This window comes from Tachypleus tridentatus, chromosome 3 (assembly GCF_004210375.1).
Source record: "Tachypleus tridentatus isolate NWPU-2018 chromosome 3, ASM421037v1, whole genome shotgun sequence".
Classification (NCBI taxonomy): domain Eukaryota; kingdom Metazoa; phylum Arthropoda; class Merostomata; order Xiphosura; family Limulidae; genus Tachypleus; species Tachypleus tridentatus.
In genome coordinates this window covers 65,460,922-65,481,460 of record NC_134827.1, presented here as the reverse complement: position 1 = coordinate 65,481,460, position 20,539 = coordinate 65,460,922, and the positions used below count along the sequence as shown (strand labels likewise).

The window sequence follows — 20,539 nt, the reverse complement described above, 5'->3', positions numbered from 1 at the left end:
ACAACATAACATAACCAGCTGTAGTAATTAGTTGACACAACATAACATAACCAGCTGAAGTAATTAGTTGACACAACATAACCAGCTGTAGTAAATAGTTGACACAACATAACAAATCCAGTTGCAGAAATTAGTTCACACAACATGACATAACCAGCTGTAGTAATTAGTTGACACAACATAACATAACCAGCTATAGTAATTAGTTGACACAACATAACATAACCAGCTGTAGTAATTAGTTGACACAACATAGCAAATCCAGTTGTAGTAATTAGTTGACACAACATAACTTAACGAGCTGTAGTAATTAGTTGACACAACATAGCATAATCAGCTGTAGTAATTAGTTGACACAACATAACATAACCAGCTGTAGTAATTAGCTGACACAACATAACATAACCAGCTGAAGTAATTAGTTGACACAACATAACATAACCAGCTGTAGTAATTAGCTGACACAACATAACATAACCAGCTGTAGTAATTAGTTGACACAACATAACATAACCAGCTGTAGTAATTAGTTGACACAACATAAGAAATCCAGCTGTAGTAATTAGTTGACACAACATAAGAAATTCAGCTGTAGTAATTAGTTGACACAACATAAGAAATCCAGCTGTAGTAATTAGTTGACACAACATAACAAATCCAACTGTAGTAATTAACTGACACAACATAACAAATTCAGCTGTAGTAATTAGTTGACACAACATAACTTAACGAGCTGTAGTAATTAGTTGACACAACATAACATAACCAGCTGTAGTAATTAGTTGACACAAAATAACATAACCAGCTGTAGTAATTAGTTGACACAACATAACATAACCAGCTGTAGTAATTAGTTGACACAACATAACATAACCAGCTGAAGTAATTAGTTGACACAACATAACCAGCTGTAGTAAATAGTTGACACAACATAACATAACCAGCTATAGTAATTAGTTGACACAACATGACATAACCAGCTGTAGTAATTAGTTGACACAACATAACATAACCAGCTGTAGTAATTAGTTGATACAACATAACATAACCAGCTGTAGTAATTAGTTGACACAACATAACAAATCCAGCTGTAGTAATTAGTTGACACAACATAACATAACCAGCTGTAGTAATAAGTTGACACAACATGACATAACCAGCTGTAGTAATTAGTTGACACAACATAACATAACCAGCTGTAGTAATTAGCTGACACAACATAACATAACCAGCTGTAGTAATTAGTTGACACAACATAACATAACCAGCTGTAGTAATTAGTTGACACAACATAAGAAATTCAGCTGTAGTAATTAGTTGACACAACATAAGAAATCCAGCTGTAGTAATTAGTTGACACAACATAACAAATCCAACTGTAGTAATTAACTGACACAACATAACAAATTCAACTGTAGTAATTAGTTGACACAACATAACTTAACGAGCTGTAGTAATTAGTTGACACAACATAACATAACCAGCTGTAGTAATTAGTTGACACAACATAACATAACCAGCTGTAGTAATTAGCTGACACAACATAACATAACCAGCTGTAGTAATTAGTTGACACAACATAACATAACCAGCTATAGTAATTAGTTGACACAACATAACAAATCCAGTTGCAGTAATTAGTTCACACAACATGACATAACCAGCTGTAGTAATTAGTTGACACAACATAACATAACCAGCTATAGTAATTAGTTGACACAACATAACATAACCAGCTGTAGTAATTAGTTGACACAACATAGCAAATCCAGTTGTAGTAATTAGTTGACACAACATAACTTAACGAGCTGTAGTAATTAGTTGACACAACATAGCATAATCAGCTGTAGTAATTAGTTGACACAACATAACATAACCAGCTGTAGTAATTAGCTGACACAACATGACATAACCAGCTGAAGTAATTAGTTGACACAACATAACATAACCAGCTGTAGTAATTAGCTGACACAACATAACATAACCAGCTGTAGTAATTAGTTGACACAACATAACATAACCAGCTGTAGTAATTAGTTGACACAACATAACATAACCAGCTGTAGTAATTAGTTGACACAACATAAGAAATCCAGCTGTAGTAATTAGTTGACACAACATAAGAAATTCAGCTGTAGTAATTAGTTGACACAACATAAGAAATCCAGCTGTAGTAATTAGTTGACACAACATAACAAATCCAACTGTAGTAATTAACTGACACAACATAACAAATTCAGCTGTAGTAATTAGTTGACACAACATAACTTAACGAGCTGTAGTAATTAGTTGACACAACATAACATAACCAGCTGTAGTAATTAGTTGACACAAAATAACATAACCAGCTGTAGTAATTAGTTGACACAACATAACATAACCAGCTGTAGTAATTAGTTGACACAACATAACATAACCAGCTGAAGTAATTAGTTGACACAACATAACCAGCTGTAGTAAATAGTTGACACAACATAACATAACCAGCTATAGTAATTAGTTGACACAACATGACATAACCAGCTGTAGTAATTAGTTGACACAACATAACATAACCAGCTGTAGTAATTAGTTGACATAACATAACATAACCAGCTGTAGTAATTAGTTGACACAACATAACAAATCCAGCTGTAGTAATTAGTTGACACAACATAACATAACCAGCTGTAGTAATAAGTTGACACAACATGACATAACCAGCTGTAGTAATTAGTTGACACAACATAACATAACCAGCTGTAGTAATTAGCTGACACAACATAACATAACCAGCTGTAGTAATTAGTTGACACAACATAACATAACGAGCTATAGTAATTAGTTGACACAACATAACAAATCCAGTTGCAGTAATTAGTTCACACAACATGACATAACCAGCTGTAGTAATTAGTTAACATAACATAACCAGCTATAGTAATTAGTTGACACAACATAACATAACCAGCTGTAGTAATTAGTTGACACAACATAGCAAATCCAGTTGTAGTAATTAACTGACACAACATAACATAACCAGCTATAGTAATCAGTTGACACAACATAACATAACCAACTGTAGTAATTAGTTGACACAACATAACATAACCAGCTGAAGTAATTAGTTGACACAACATAACCAGCTGTAGTAATTAGTTGACACAACATAACATAACCAGCTATAGTAATTAGTTGACACAACATAACATAACCAGCTGTAGTAATTAGTTGACACAACATAGCAAATCCAGTTGTAGTAATTAACTGACACAACATAACATAACCAGCTATAGTAATCAGTTGACACAACATAACATAACCAACTGTAGTAATTAACTGACACAACATAACATAACCAGCTGTAGTAATTAGTTGACACAACATAACATAACCAGCTGTAGTAATTAACTGACACAACATAACATAACCAGCTATAGTAATTAGTTGACACAACATAACAAATCCAGTTGTAGTAATTAGTTCACACAACATGACATAACCAGCTGTAGTAATTAGTTGACACAACATAACATAACCAGCTATAGTAATTAATTGACACAACATAACAAATCCAGTTGTAGTAATTAGTTGACACAACATGACATAACCAGCTGTAGTAATTAGTTGACACAACATAGCAAATCCAGTTGTAGAAATTAACTGACACAACATAACATAACCAGCTATAGTGATCAGTTGACACAACATAACATAACCAGCTGTAGTAATTAGTTGACACAACATAACATAACCAGCTGAAGTAATTAGTTGACACAACATAGCATAACCAGCTGTAGTAATTAGTTGACACAACATAACATAACCAGCTGAAGTAATTAGTTGACACAACATAACAAATCCAGCTGTAGTAATTAGTTGACACAACATGACATAACCAACTGTAGTAATTAGTTGACACAACATGACATAACCAGCTGTAGTGATTAGTTGACACAACATAACATAACCAGATGTAGTAATTAGTTGACACAACGTAACATAACCAGCTGAAGTAATTAGTTGACACAACATAACATAACCAGCTGTAGTAATTAGTTGACACAACATAACAAATCCAGCTGTAGTAATTAGTTGACACAACATAACAAATCCAGCTGTAGTAATTAGTTGACACAACATAACAAATCCAGCTGTAGTAATTAGTTGACACAACATAACAAATCCAGCTGTAGTAATTAGTTGACACAACATAACATAACCAGCTGTAGTAATTAGTTGACACAACATAACATAACCAGCTGTAGTAATTAGTTGACACAACATAAGAAATCCAACTGTAGTAATTAGTTGACACAACATAAGAAATCCAGCTGTAGTAATTAGTTGACACAACATAACATAACCAGCTGTAGTAATTAGTTGACACAACATAACATAACCAGCTGTAGTAATTAGTTGACACAACATAACATAACCAGCTGTAGTAATTAGTTGACACAACATAACAAATCCAGCTGTAGTAATTAGTTGACACAACATAACAACTCCAGCTGTAGTAATTAGTTGACACAACATAACATAACCAGCTGAAGTAATTAGTTGACACAACATAACATAACCAGCTGAAGTAATTAGTTGACACAACATAACATAACCAGCTGTAGTAATTAGTTGACAGAACATAACATAACCAGCTGTAGTAAATAGTTGACACAACATAACATAACCAGCTGTAGTATATAGTTGACACAACATAACAAATCCAGCTGTAGTAATTAGTTGACACAACATAACAAATCCAGCTGTAGTAATTAGTTGACACAACATAACCACTAATCAGATCACACATCATAACAACAGAAGAGATGATGTGAAATACCACACGACACAAGAGGTAATCTGTGGTATCTCTACATGATTAATGCTGCTAATAATTACAACTTGTGCTCCAATTAACCAATTAGATGATGTTTTCTGTTTCTCACATCAACTAAGTTAGAATGTTGTTTTCAAAGTATTGATGATTTGGACAATGGAAGCTAACAATGTAATGAATTCGAACGAATGTTTCTGGTGTATTGTTGAAACAGAATAATATAACTCAGGAAGAATAAACATAAAGTGTTGCATCTGTTAAGCCTAATTGGTTTATTGTTATCACAGGAAAGACTTTCATGAACATTGTTAACACTATAATTCTACATCAAACTAGAGGGACACTCCATGTTATTAGACAGGGATTTTTTTTTCATTTTATGATCTTAACCCTAAAATCTAATTACTTCTAAGTCGAGTCATAACCCAAATGTATAACAAGAAATCTGACAAACACATACCGGAGGTGACTGTTTTGAATTTCGCGCAAAGCTACACGAGGGCTATCTTTGCTAGCCGTCCCTAATTCAGCAATGTAAGACTAGAAAGAAGGCAGCTAGTCATCACCACCGACCGCCAACTGTTTTACATACGAATAGTGGGACAGACCGTCACATTATAAGGTTCCCACGGCTGAAAGGGCGAGCGTGTTTGGTGCCCTCCATAACAGGTCCGATTCGCCCTCATTGCATCATACCACTTCCTCATTGAGTAGGAAGCGTACAATGTTAAGTCTGTTTCATGTTAATAATAAACTCTAAATAGCGATACTTGTTGTGGTTTGGTTTGAATTTCGCGCAAAGCTACTCAAGGGCTATCTGCGCTAGCCGTCCATAATTTAGCAATGTAAGAATAGAGGGAAGGCAGGTATTCATCACTATCCATTTTGATAGTTGAGCTACTCCTTTACCAACGAATAATGGGATTGACCGTCACATTATAACGCTCCCACAAATGAAAGGGCGAGCATTTTATTGCGACCGGGATCGGAACCCGCGACCTTCGGATTACGAGTGGAACGCCTTAACCCATCTGGCCATGCTGGGCCCACTTGTTGTGAAACAGAAGTGAAGACAGATGTCGGTTAGGCTTACATTAAACATATATCCTTTTCTCCTTCATCAATGCTTTATTCGTAAAAATGTTCCTTAAAATAGTTTATATTTTTCAAGTAATTTCAGTGTTTGCTCTGAGCTTTCTCTCAAAATTCTTCTTCCTATTAGTGACTGTTATTGTATTCAATCCAAACTTCTCTCCCTCTGTGATGTATTTTCAGTTTTTGATAAAGCGAACGCACTTTTTCTAGAAGTGCTTTGCCTGATTTCGTGCCAATGTTAACCAGTTAGATCCTACAAAGGACAATCGCATCCAGTTTATGAATCCATACACAGAAGCAATACATCAGAATAAAAGATTAGGAAATCCAGCTCGAGTCGTGGATGACTTTGCTGTCACCGTGGTGTCGAATACAATCCAGATCACAGACAGTTAAACTAACTCGCGAGGTTTAGTAATAATGACACGTCTTCCCAGAATTCCATCTCTAAACGATTGTGGTTCGATATAATTTGTTAATAATAACTCGTGTGTCCTAGAATTATTTTTCTAAATGGTGTGAAGAGAATTTGACGTCTGTAATTCTTCTGAAAAACCAAATATCTTGTTTAAAGTCTTTTGGCTTTCGATCGATGAATAGGTTTTTATGTCATTCATAGTTTCGTGAAGCCTAGCGTGCACTACACGTTTTAGAAACGTTTTGGCATTCGCGTATAATTAGATTTCACAATTTTCTTTTCCCTATTTGTGTCATCCATTTTGTGTCAAGATGGATGTCTTTGTTCATGACATGGTATTGTTCTTTTATCACTTGAAGTTGAATTAATCCTAAGAGATGTTAATAGTTTTAGGCAGTACTAAAACTGAGTAATATGTTTCCAATTAACATAAACAACTAACTTTTCAACATACACCGGATAACCATGTAGTGTTACCCTTTCAGTCTGACATTGGGAAGGTGTGTTGTGTTACCCTTTCAGTTTTGACATTGAAAGGTGTGTTGTGTTACCCTTTCAGTCTGACATTGAGAAGGTGTGTTGTGTTACCCTTTCAGCTTTGACATTGGGAAGGTGTGTTGTGCTACCCTTTCAGTTTGACATTGAGAAGGTGTGTTGTGTTACCCTTTCAGTCTGACGTTGGGAAGGTGTGTTGTGTTACCCTTTCAGTCTGACATTGAGAAGATGTGTTGTGTTACCTTTCAGTTTTGACATTGGGAAGGTGTGTTGTGTTACCTTTCAGTTTTGACATTGGGAAGATGTGTTGTGTTACCCTTTCAGTTTGATATTGAGAGGTGTGTTGTGTTACCCTTTCAGTTTTGACATTGGGAAGGTGTGTTGTGTTACCCTTTCAGTTTTGACATTGAGAGGTGTGTTGTGTTACCCTTTCAGTTTTGACATTGGGAAGGTGTGTTGTGTTACCTTTTCAGTTTGATATTGGGAAGGTGTGTTGTGTTACCCTTTCAGTTTGACATTGGGAAGGTGTGTTGTGTTACCCTTTCAGTCTGACATTGAGATGGTGTGTTGTGTTACCCTTTCAGTTTTGACATTGGGAAGGTGTGTTGTGTTACCCTTTCAGTTTGACATTTGAAAGGTGTGTTGTGTTACCCTTTCAGTTTTGACATTGAGAAGGTGTGTTGTGTTACCCTTTCAGTTTGATATTGGTAACTTCTGTCGTGTTATCCTTTTAGTTTGACATTGGGAACTCGTGGACTATTCTTTTACCAACGACTAGTGGGATTGACCGTCAAATTATAATGCCTCCACGGCTGAAATGGCGAGCATATTAGTCGAGCGCCCTAACCACCTGGTCATTTCGGGTGTGTTATCAACTGACTAGTCTTCATTAGACTGAAAAATAAAAACTTGTTCACACTTCCACTGAGGCTTCACACGAGTGTGAAAGGCAGATAAAGTGTGGCAAACGACAGTAATGGGTGTTTGACCGAAACGCTGACCATATGATTATTTTTTCTTCAGTTACTAGCACGTCCCACTGCTAAGCACAAAACTGCATAATGGACTGGCTATCTGTGCTGTGCCTGCCACACGGTTCGAGCTCCTACTTTCAATGTTAGTTTTTTTTGTTTGTTTTGGAATTTCGCACAAAGCTACTCGAGGGCTATCTGTGCTAGCCGTCCCTAATTTAGCAGTGTAAGACTAGAGGGAAAGCAGCTAGTCATCACCACCCACCGCCAACTCTTGGGCTACTCTTTTACCAACGAATAGTGGGATTGACCGTCACATTATTATGTTTGGCGCGACCGGGATGCGAAACCGCGACTCTCAGATTCAACGTTAGAGGTCCTCAAGCTTTCTGATGCAGTCACAGAAAAAGGACCACAAAAATACAGGAAATATATTCACTTGTGTACAAAATAATGGCCTCTTACGTAATTACGCAACCTATATTTTTAGATTAAAAACAAAGTTTTTAAACCCCACGCGTTTACAGCTCACGCAGTATGTTTGTTTGTACCAGACGTGATTGTCTTTATATTGAAATATTGAGCTGTTTAAAGGTTTGTAAACGAAAGAATAATTCTGAGACAAACTGTAATAAGAAACGTCGATTCTACCTGAAAACAATTGCAAAGCCTTTTTAGTTGGAGAAAATAATTTCCGTTTTCAACTTCGCCGAGCTCGGGTTTTCCATTTTCTCGGTAACTATGAACTTCCCGCCACTTTGCAGATTGAGACAGTAAATATGTTCTTTAGTTTTTATTTCACCGTTAAAAAAAAACCTTTTTAGAGGGGAAGGAATAAATTTCGAAACATTCGACTGTTTGTTTTATCAACAAGCTAAAGATGTTAGTAAGTGAAAATTAAAGAGTCATTAGTTTGACTTTTATAAAAGTATTTACGTGGCGTTATAACCTTTTATTATATTTCTGTTATGTTCGAAAAGTGTCAGAACGCGTGCACTTTCTGCTCCATATAACTTGGTAGTCGATTACTCCGCAGTGCATCCACATTCACGAATTTTGAAAGATTTCAGAACGAAATCGGGTTTCTATGGTAACAAAAATTGGTCTGTGTGGAAAAAAATAATTAAAAACTAAATTAATTCTGTTCTGTGGAAAGAAATTTTCCTGAACACTTACAGAACGGAAGAAAACCAGCTGTTTCAAACTCTGCTTGTGATACCACTGATACATAACTGTTACGTGAGTTAGTTCTACTGTGTTTCTAGGGTCGAACCTAAGTTTTTCAAATTCCAAACCATCAAAAGATAAAATTGGTAAGAGTACAACGTGATCAGTTGATAGATCAATGGTAATCCGGAAGTAACACCTACAACACAACGTGATCGGTTGATAAATCAATGGTAATCCGGAAGTAACACCTACAACACAACGTGATCGGTTGATAAATCAATGGTAGTCCGGAAGTAACACCTACAACACAACGTGATCGGTTGATAAATCAATGGTAATCCGGAAGTAACACCTGCAACACAAAGTGATCGGTTGATAAATCGATGGTAGTCCGGAAGTAACACCTAGAACACAAAGTGATCGGTTGATAAATCAATGGTAGTCCGGAAGTAACACCTGCAATACAACGTGATCGGTTGATAAATCAATGGTAATCCGGAAGTAACACCTGCAATACAACGTGATCGGTTGATAAATCAATGGTAGTCCGGAAGTAACACCTACAACACAACGTGATCGGTTGATAAATCAATGGTAATCCGGAAGTAACACCTACAACACAACGTGATCGGTTGATAAATCAATGGTAGTCCGGAAGTAACACCTACAACACAACGTGATCGGTTGATAAATCAATGGTAATCCGGAAGTAACACCTGCAACACAAAGTGATCGGTTGATAAATCGATGGTAGTCCGGAAGTAACACCTAGAACACAAAGTGATCGGTTGATAAATCAATGGTAGTCCGGAAGTAACACCTGCAATACAACGTGATCGGTTGATAAATCAATGGTAATCCGGAAGTAACACCTGCAATACAACGTGATCGGTTGATAAATCAATGGTAATCCGGAAGTAACACCTACAACACAAAGTGATCGGTTGATAAATCAATGGTAGTCCGGAAGTAACACCTACAACACAACGTGATCGGTTGATAAATCAATGGTAGTCCGGAAGTAACACCTGCAATACAACGTGATCGGTTGATAAATCAATGGTAATCCGAAAGTACCAATAACAGTATATATTTATTGTAAGCATAACTTGTGAGACTGTATCTTTTTATCACAGTGTTTCGGAAGCCCTTTGCAGTTTTACGTTAAAATTCTGAAACAAACTAAATGAACACCTTGCATCACAAAACAATAAAAAATACACATTAGCTTAAAAGATGGGGTCTCACATACCTACTTATGGACGTTAAGCGTATAACAGGGTTTAAGTATCAAGTTGAACCACTTTAATATCGTATTTCTAATACTAATAATACATATGTCTAGATGTCCTTTTTACAGAGAAATACGCCAGCATTTTTAAAAGCTGCGTGTGAGAACCTTGTCTATAGTGGAAAACATCTGCGTTTTCAACCAATGATCGCAGCTGTATTTGCATACAATCCTAATTGTAACGGACTAACCACAGAAAGCATAGGTTGACGACTCCAACGCCATTTTGTTCTTATTAGAAACTCGTTGATAGGTGGTTTGCAGTTGTGACGTAATGGTTTATTTAATACGTGCACATAAATCTAGTGTTGCTGTTATTTTCCATCGTGCGCTCGTTTGTCTCTGTCGTATTCCTTTTTTATTAGAGTTTATCTTTCAAATTCTAAACACATGCTGTTCCGTTTCTCAATTCGTCCGATTGTGTGATAATTTTATAAAAAGAAATATTGAACCACATTATTTACATGGGTATATGTTATACGATGTAAAATATAATTTTGGTTCTACGTAATTATCTATTGCAAGTCGAATCAATTTTTTGAAATGATAGTTGCGCCATACGAAAAATATGTAATGTATTGTAAATATTAAATACACGTGACGTCATTTTCCCCGGTAAAATGTGACGTCTTGAATCAGCCGACTGGCAACATAGTTAATTGAATAGTTTGCACTTGCGATTAAAAACACAAAGGAATAACCGACATCAACGACCTACTGGGTGTATATATATTTATAAATACTTTTAAGATATGTTACAGCGTGTGCGATTACAAAAAGAAACTCCATAATCTACTATCGAGTTCAAAGTTCCAATTCCAACTAAACCTAATTGCAGTGAAGTGCTCTTCAAACGGTTCGCTTGAAGTCGAAGGTAAACCGAATCTGTTTTATAAGCTCAGAGCGTAGATGGTGGAAGATGTTTGAATTCGGGTGTGGGTGGGTATCGAAGACTAGGGATCCTATAATTGCTTGGATGACCGTGATAACTTAAGTTAAAACTATCCAGGTTACTCAGTTCACTAGGTTTCAAACCTCTTTTATCATGACACGCGATTAAACTATGTGTGAGTTAGGGGTCTGTTACGGAAACGTTTTTATGATGTTGTTTTTGATATTTATGATCAAAATATTTTAAATAGACACGCAGCCAATAATACTTGATTTTCCATATTTGGTAATACAGGACTTGACGTAAGAAGCACTCGTTACATAGTAGAAGAATAGAGTAAACCAGTCTTAGCTTTTTTTTTTAATGATGTCTGTTGTTTTTTTTTTAATTTCGCGCAAAGCTACTCGAGGTCTACCAGCAATAGTCCTCCATAATTTAGCAGTGTAAGACTAGAGGGAAAACAGCTAGTCATCACCACCCACCGCCAACTCTTGGGCTACTCTTTTACCAACGAATAGTGGGATTGACCTAACTTATAAGGTCCCCACGGCTGAGAGGGCGAGGATGTTTGGTATGACGGGGATTCGAACCTGCGACCCTCAGATTACGAGTCGACCGCCTTAACCCACCTGTTTGTTGTAATGTAAATTTTTTTCAATGATTTCTTTTTAACAAATCATTTTCACAAATACGTGTACGCATGTATTATTTACACAGGAGAGGAAACGTGCCCCCTTTACGTATTTCTAAGCGGTATTAATATGATATTTTCTCTCTCTCACGCACGTTTCAGAACCCAAAGCTATACCAAATTGTATTTATTTATTTTCTTAAAAACAACAGAAAAACTGTGAAATATTTCTAAAAACAAGTTTTCAGCCCCCCAGTGGCTCAGCAGTATGTCTGCGGACTTGCAACACTAAAAACCGGGTTTCAATACCCTTGGTGGATAGAGCACAGATAGCCAGTCGACTGAGTAACTTTGTGCTTAATTCAAAACAACAAGTTTTATAATAGGTTAAAAATCCCTGAAAGTGTCTGGACGTAATTGACAAGGGGGATACGTCCCCACAAAAAAAAAGTATATTTTTCATTATTGGCAAAATTACTCACCAGTAATTGAAATCACCCAAAATTATAATGCTGATGGGTTAAGTATACGCATGAGTAACATTCATTTCAGAAATGAAAGTTAATAAAACAACAAAAGCGTTCTCTTGTTTCACAATATTAAGAAATTAACGTTTGAATAAACCACTGAAATACCTCCTTACCTATTCCAAAGCATTTTCAATTCCACGTGCCTGAAGGTGTTAAAATTTAATCTGTTGTTATGGTTTTAGAGTAAAACTACAAAAAGTATTACCTTCGCTTTGTCCAATAAGAAAGAGATCGAACCTCCGATTCTAGCGTTGTAAGTCGAAATGTATGCAACAAATAGTAACAAAAGAACGTAAACACTAGTTTTCCATTTTAGATCTGTACACAGGGTTTCTGTTTCTTTATGGAAAACATTTTAGATAAATGTTAAATGAAAATAAACAAAAAAATAACCTTACAGTAATTCGTACAGTTATTTAGTTAAAGTAAAGTGTCTCTAGGCTACAGGTTCATTGAATGTGTAATGGGGTAGTCAGTCAGGGTTCGAAATGTTCTTTGTGACGGTAGGTGGGACTCGTACTGAGAAAGTTTGCAAACCACGGTCTTCTAATCTAAAATAAAACAAACTAAATGTCGATAAAGGGCACTGTCGGAAAACCCATAAAACGCTTTGATCTTTTGACTTATTGCAGTCAACTGAACGGTATGAAAATATTCAGTATCATAATTATTTAATGCATATCATCCGCCAGGTGGCGTATAAAGTATTAATCAAAACTAAGTTCAAACTGATCAGAGAGAAATGATACAAGAATTCAGTATCAGCCTAAAATATGCAGTGGAGACACACAGTCTACACTTTTTAAATCTTTTAGCACTCGCTTCAGACGAGACTTTACATAATATGACGAGTTTCGTCCTGCGGCTATGCAAAGAAACTGTACAAGCCGTAAATAATTTTCAAATAACAGCTAGAGAGGCGACAGCTATACAATAGTACCCACCGCTTTCTCTCTCTTTTGAACTACGCTAATCAAATAGTAGGAGCTGACTGTTGCACTTATAACGCCCCCAGGGCCCTTAAATGCGGAACTCGTTTTGTTTTTTTTGTTTTTGTTTGCGACAAGCCCATACTTTGTAATTCACATTCGTGCACGGTCAGTTCTACGTCACGCCCAACCGTGGTATGGTGACTTCGAGATTTTTGATATTTGGGTGGGTGAGCGTAATTTTTGAATTTCTATATTAATACCTTCACAGAAAGCATTATTTGTTCTTCATTTCCTCACGATTAATCCTAAGTTTATAACACACTGGGTTCACTCTAGAACATATAATGACAACAAATATATACAGACTTCTTTTATATAATTTAAAGATAAACTCATGAGACAGACGGAGAGTTTGTTTTGTTTTCTGAATTTCGCGCAAAGCTACACGAAGGCTATCTGCACTAGCCGTCCCTAATTTAGCAGTGTAAGACTAGAGGGAAGGCAGCTAGTCATCACCACCCACCGCCAACTCTTGGGCTACTCTTTTACCAACGAATAGTGTGATCGACCGCGACACTGTAACGCCCCCACGACTGAAAGGGCGAGCATGTTTGGTGCGACCGGGATTCGAATTCACGACCCTCGGATTACGAGTCGAGCGCCCTAACCAGGGCCCAGAGAGAGAGAGAAATGGAATTGCAGCCACAATATAAATATCCAAAAAGAAGGTCATGAACCATAAGGTATCAACGTAAAATATCGCTACAGTTTCTAAATCTATAACATTAATGACCTCCACCTCGTGCCCTAATGTTGGATATTTGTGGGTGTCTTTACATGATTTACATTTAATTGTGGTTTTTTTCCATGGTTTGGGTGAGCTGCATAAGATCTATCTTTTCTCATGATGTATTCTATTCCTCAGTTTTTAGTTTTTCTAAATATATACACACGTACTTATTTGAATGTACATTGTCCAACTGTTCAGATAAACAGCGATGGACGGTGGTGTTTGTTATTGTTATATTTATAATGCTAATATTGTGCGCCAACAAGAAGCTTATTCGAAACTGAAGAGATAATTAATTTCATTAATTTCTGTCTTTCCTATAGACAAATAAACATTTATTGAATGGTTCGTGTTGTCTTAAATTATTACTCAGTAAACTGAGAACTGAAAACAATCTCGTGTGTCTTCACGTGAATGTTGCCTCCCTGAAACGTTGTATTGCTGCTCTACCACCATCCGAGAATACTGAATCACCCTGAAAGGGTTGAACCTGCATAAGACAGCTCAGAGAAACGCAGAGTGATCAATTTTGGAAGGGAAGGCTGCATGTTGGGGGGGAAGGGGAGGGTACGAGATAGGAGAGCCACGAACGCGCCACGTGGAGCCTTTTCTGCACTGCACGAGTTACTTAGAGTCAATCCATAGATTGGACTCATCCCCTTATGCACAATATACTCGCTACAGCTCCTATCTCTTACAATCTGGTCGCATGCAAATTAGTTAGAAATGCAGAAGGTGGATATATGGAACGGAAGTAGATCATGGCGAGAAGGAAAAGGGTTGGTGGTGAATATAATTTTTTGAAAGTGTTACAGAATTCAGCAACTCTGTACGCATCACGACTATGTTGTTAGAAGGTGACGTTCATTGAACAAAAATGTGTTTGTTGGGTCGGAATGTACAAGTTCTGAAAATATAAAAGCTGTGCTTTTTCGTGGATTGCAAACGAACGCTGCTTGCTCGAAGGCCTATTTCTGTTATGCTGGGTGTTCGGAACGTCACTGTGCAGTTTTGTCTGTTAATAAATACATAAGTGCACAGTGACTTTCCCAACACACTGTATATTCGTTATTAACTCAACCTGATTCTGCTCGTGCAGTAAGTTAAATCATGATAATCGAATGTTTGAAATTGTTAATTACGTATTTCAAACGTCACTCAATCGGTAGGCACGTGACATATAATCCAACAAGTGCCGACAAATATAATTTTGAAATCAGTAATTTACGGTTTTACTTTCTTCTTGTAGTTGAAAATTTAGGTTTTGCTTGTAGGTGGTACTTGGAAATTTTTAATGTTAGTTTATCATTACTGTATGCTGAAGAATAGATTACCAAATACGAGCCTCTGTACCCATTTATCCTTCACTTCCATCTATCTGGAGTTCTTACCCATCACGTCTAACACCAGGCGGCTGAACGATAACTCGAGATGAAACCGATCTTTATCAAAATAACCGGAAGTGATGTCACGCCATTGTTTATTTGCCTCAGTTTTCACTGTTTATCTGTATATAGTTTACTATGAAGACTTATTCAAGTCATTCTGCAACGTGTGTTTACCAGTGCTATTAATAAACTGTTGTGCGTTGCCAACCGGAAGTGACTTCACGCGACTATTTAGCGGTCCTTCTGAATATTCAATATTCATCAAATGTTATATATATTTTGTCTTTTGGGTTATACTTTATGGGAGGGGGGGGGTATTTGGTGTGCATCGTTCCATAACTTCTGTCAACAAGAACTATTAAGAAATAAATACATCATGCGTTGACAGCCGGAAGTGACGCAGTATAATTCTTTGTCAAGTGGGTCTTTCGTGTATTGTTATTAGAAAATGAATAATATAACCCAATTTCTTTAAAGTTAGTTTTTTTAAAGGGTGCGACAATAATATAAAGAAACATCCGATGGTTTGAAGTTTATTATTTCAGATAATGCTATCAGTTACGTTAAATTAACCATTAATTCAATCCGTGTGAACGTTTTTCTTCTAATTAATACCTATAAATAGCTGCCTTCCATTATATATAACAAGAACTGTAAGTACTGTTACATGAATTTTTTTAGCTACATATTTGCCAATGCAACTTTTTCATTACATTAAGACATTGGTATAGTTAGGCTTAATTAGAAAACTGTTTGTTTGTTTGATTATGTTACGTCACATTAATCCAGCTTATTTTCAAGGATTGCAATATCCAATTGTTTAACTAGTTTACGGTAAATGTTATTTAAACACTTCGAGGCCTGGAAGAAAACTTGGTGGTTAGGACACTCGACTGGTAAACAGTGGGTTGTGGGATCGAATCCCGACACCAAACATTATCTTTCTTTTAGCCGGGGGGTTGGGAGTGTTATAATGTGACGGCTAATACCTCTATTCGTTGGTAAATAGTTTTCTCGAAAATATAAAAGTGGTCCTATGTTTTAAACGGAAAACAGTGTTGTTATTTGTAAATAGTTATTATAGCTAAATTGTTTCTCTGTACGGTCACCTGAAAGTAATTATTAAATGTGTATTAATTACTGTGTAGATTTGTTCCACTTTTCGGCCACTAATATCCTAAAAAATATTATTTTTGTTTTGGCCTGGATTCGATCCTTGGTTTTCTTCATAGAGGTTTGGTTTAATTTGAATTTCGCAAAGCTACTCGAGAGCTATCTGCGCTAAACGTCCCTAATTTAGCAGTGTAAGGCTAGAGGAAAGGCAGCTAGTCATCACCACCCTCCGCCAACTCTTGGGTTACTCTTTTACAACGATTAATGGGACTGACTGTCACATTATAACGCCCTCGCAGCCGAAAGGGCGAGCATGTTTGGTGTGAAGGGGATTCAAACCCACGGATTACTAGTCAAACGCTTTGATCACCTGGTCATGCCGGGCCCTTCATAGAGGTCTGGTGCGTTAGTTATTCAACTGGAGCATAGCCCGTTACACTGCGTAAACACTTTTAATCATAACTGACAGTTTAATATCAACACACTACCTTTACATGTAATGATGTCTCTATACTTGATAGAGTGAGTAACGAAGACTGACTTTATTAAGGACCTGTTTAAATAAAGCTATTTTTTTATGGTTATCTGACTTTATAGATAATACATTACGTGCGATTGTTAGCACCTATCACCTAGAGGTCGTTGACCCCCAAGTACTGTCCAACGGTGTTCAAGGGTTATTTTGTTAAGAATTATTACGCAAGAAGAGGAAAAAAAACTTTTAGCTTTGAATTTAGATACAAGTTGAATTATTCAATTATTACTTTCTGCAACACAGAGGAATGCACTGAGGTTATTTGGGATTTGAGTGTTCTTAAATCTATCCAATAAATTATCTGCGTTCTGTTCACTACGGATATCGAAACCCAAACTGGAGCGTCGTAAGCCTGTAGATTTACCTCTGAGATGATTAGACTTAATAACAAACAAAAAATGTAAGAGGAACATTACCTAACACTGTTCTTTATAAAGTTTTTGCTTCCTTCATGGATACGTTCACCTGCTTCTCATGACGAGTGGCATTTTGACTGTCCACCTTTACCACGTTTGTCCTTAGAGTATCAGGCAGTACACAGTATTTACAAAATGTTTACCCGATATTGTATTTTTAGCACAAAATGCTTTTCCTTCAGGGTTTCTATTTTTTTCCCGTTCGTACGGAATTTAGTACGTATTGTAGAGCATGACCGATCACGGCGACATGGACTGTAGCGACGTGGTGAGGCTCCAAAATCGTTTTTATAAAACATAATTTCATGTACAGGTGATCAAAATAACTTACTATTCGTTAGTAATATTTCAAAATTAATCTTCAAGTTCTAATGCTCCGTCGTGAGCTTGGGATTTTAAAACGCTGATGTATGGGGCTCGATCCCTCCACCTACCGATCCATATCGCTACTCAATAACCTACAACTAGGACAGTTTGTTCAGTGGTTTAGTTTTTAAGTAGTGTGATTTTTAGTTTTATCAATAGTTTCTACGTTCAGAAATAAAAAAACAAAACTGCATTAATTGAAAACAGAACAACCATAATATTTATATAACACCACACATTAACATATTACTGAAGTCTTATCATGACGTAATCACAACTAAACATAAAGCACTGTTCACAAAAATGTATACTCGAATTCTGGTTACAATATATTTAGTCTTCAACTACCTGATATTCATATAATTTGGTAACTGTAGGTACTCCGAATCTATGTGTGTTACTCCAACTCGTATGATGCATCTTATCCCTCGTGTCTCTTTGCGTGAACTTCAACCATAACAAACACAATAAACACTTGAGGTTTAACCCTAACAGTACTCATTGTTAGTCTAATAAAAACACCAAAGTTCACGGACCTGGTTCTCTTTTAATAGTCAGGATCTGATCTCGACCCAGTTTATCGAACTCAAACTGTTACCTGCAAATGATATCAAACATGCCCGTCCTTTTGTTTGGGTATCTTAAGTTTCAGAATAATTTAGTTTTACATTAATATTTTCAGAAAATAAATCGTTCTCGTGATCTACTTCAAAGTGTGTAAAATGATGTCTTTTCGAGTTTCTGTCGTGTAATATGCTTGTTCTTCCTCGGCTTAGCACGATTGAAATTCGGATATTCGAGAACAGACTGTAACTAATCGTGTTGGAACCACCAAACGAACCACAGATTTTTGGTTAACGTTTATTTACAAGCAAGATATACTTAATGAAAGAAACATTATCAGTATTAGTTAAGAGTGGCGGTTAAAAGGCTTCCTATGTCTATTAGTATAATATTTATTTCCCCATCAATAAGTTCAGGCTTACAACTAGCCACCATGATGGAAGAGGGTTCAGAGAATCCATTGTTTAAAACAATATTATGTTTAATTTATTATTATACTTTTATTAGAGATTGTTTCGCATTGTTAGAATAGTATAAATGTAGGACTAACCTAAAAATCCTAATCTGACTGAACCTCGTAAGATATTCGGTTTACGGACGAAAATGTCGCTATAAACGAGGGTGCCTAATTGGTCGAATGATGTATTCTGATCTTTATAACTAAAAACAGTATATTCGTGTAGCTACACTCATAACCGGGTTGTTGTTTTTTTCAGTTATGATCTAACTACCTTTGTTCAGAAGTTAATTATTAAAAACACATTCACACGATGGAGAAGGTTGTCGAATATACGTTCTTTATATTCAACTGTGACGAAACAAATAATGACCTAACGAAGTTATTTCAACAGATACTTCTTAATGGACAACCTGCAAAGGATTCATGGTTTCCATGGTTAATATATTGGGCTGCGTAGGCTTGCTTCAGTGATAATTCGACTTCTTTTATCTGTTCTCTAAACGAATCCTAGGAAAGCTACATCTGCACCAGTAACTCATTTCGTAAAATCCGTGCACTATCTAACTGTTTAATTAATAACTGTTAGGTCTTTTTCATTTCTAGATTATCTTCAAGTCGACACCTTGTCACTCGTACTGCGTTGTTACCAGCAACCGGTTTCCGACTGTAGGGTTAACTACTTGAACAATTTATTCGAATCAGTAGATGGAGAGTAACAACTCGGATATAAAGAGTGGTTGATTTTTATTATTTCTCTGTTTGCCCTGTCCGATGGGAGTTCGTTTTTTGTTCATTTGAAACAAAAAGCCGATGGGGGGGGGGGTGGAGCAGACTCATCGTGTAACTGAAAATAAAGTGTTTCTGTTTTGTGTTTTTAATTTTCACTTGTGTATTTATGTAGGAATTTTCGATGAAAAAGACGCGTGTAAATCGTGTTCAACAACAGACCGCGGTCAAGTTTTTCTATGGAAAAATAATAAGACTGGACTAATTATAATATCTCCACATAAAAGGTAGCAAGAAACACGTAGTCATGTGACAGCGAGTTTTGATGTAAGGTTCGCGTGTCCAGAAAGAACACGTGTATAATTGTTCTTAATTTGGAAAATAAACAAAGAAACGCACTGTTGTATGTCAAGGCATTGTTTAGCGACATTGATAAAGTATCACCTAACAAGAGTGACAAGGAAAAAAACGGGTATTAAACTGGTGTTATCCAGTTTTTAACCGAAGAAATCTGCATGCCATTCATGGGAATTACTTTCACGAGATGTAATACGGTGAGCACACAATGAAACTAGGGTTAAGAAATACACGTACGTATATAAATAAAACGAACATATTTTGGGAGAATAGAAAACGTGTTGACAGATTTAAATTAAAAACACAAATGTTTTAACGATATTTAAGAATTCGTGCACTATTATTGTTTCTAAACAAGTACAACTCTATGCTTCATATAATACAACAATGATTATTTATATAATGTGTCTTTGTGGACTTCGCGCAAAGCTACTCGAGGGCTATCTGCGCTAGCCGTCCCTAATTTAGCAGTGTAAGAGTAGAAGGAAGGCAGCTTGGCATCACCACCCACCGCCAACATTTGGGCTACTCTTTTACCGACAAATAGTGGGATTGACTGTCACATTATAACACCTCCACG

General features: G+C 36.4%; 1 long non-coding RNA gene across 6 annotated transcripts in view; it reads left to right on the top strand.

Annotated features, from left to right (window-relative positions):
- LOC143247005 (uncharacterized) overlaps positions 1-20,539 on the top strand; it is a 206,465-nt gene that overhangs the window by 27,495 nt on the left and 158,431 nt on the right. The window lies entirely within an intron of this gene.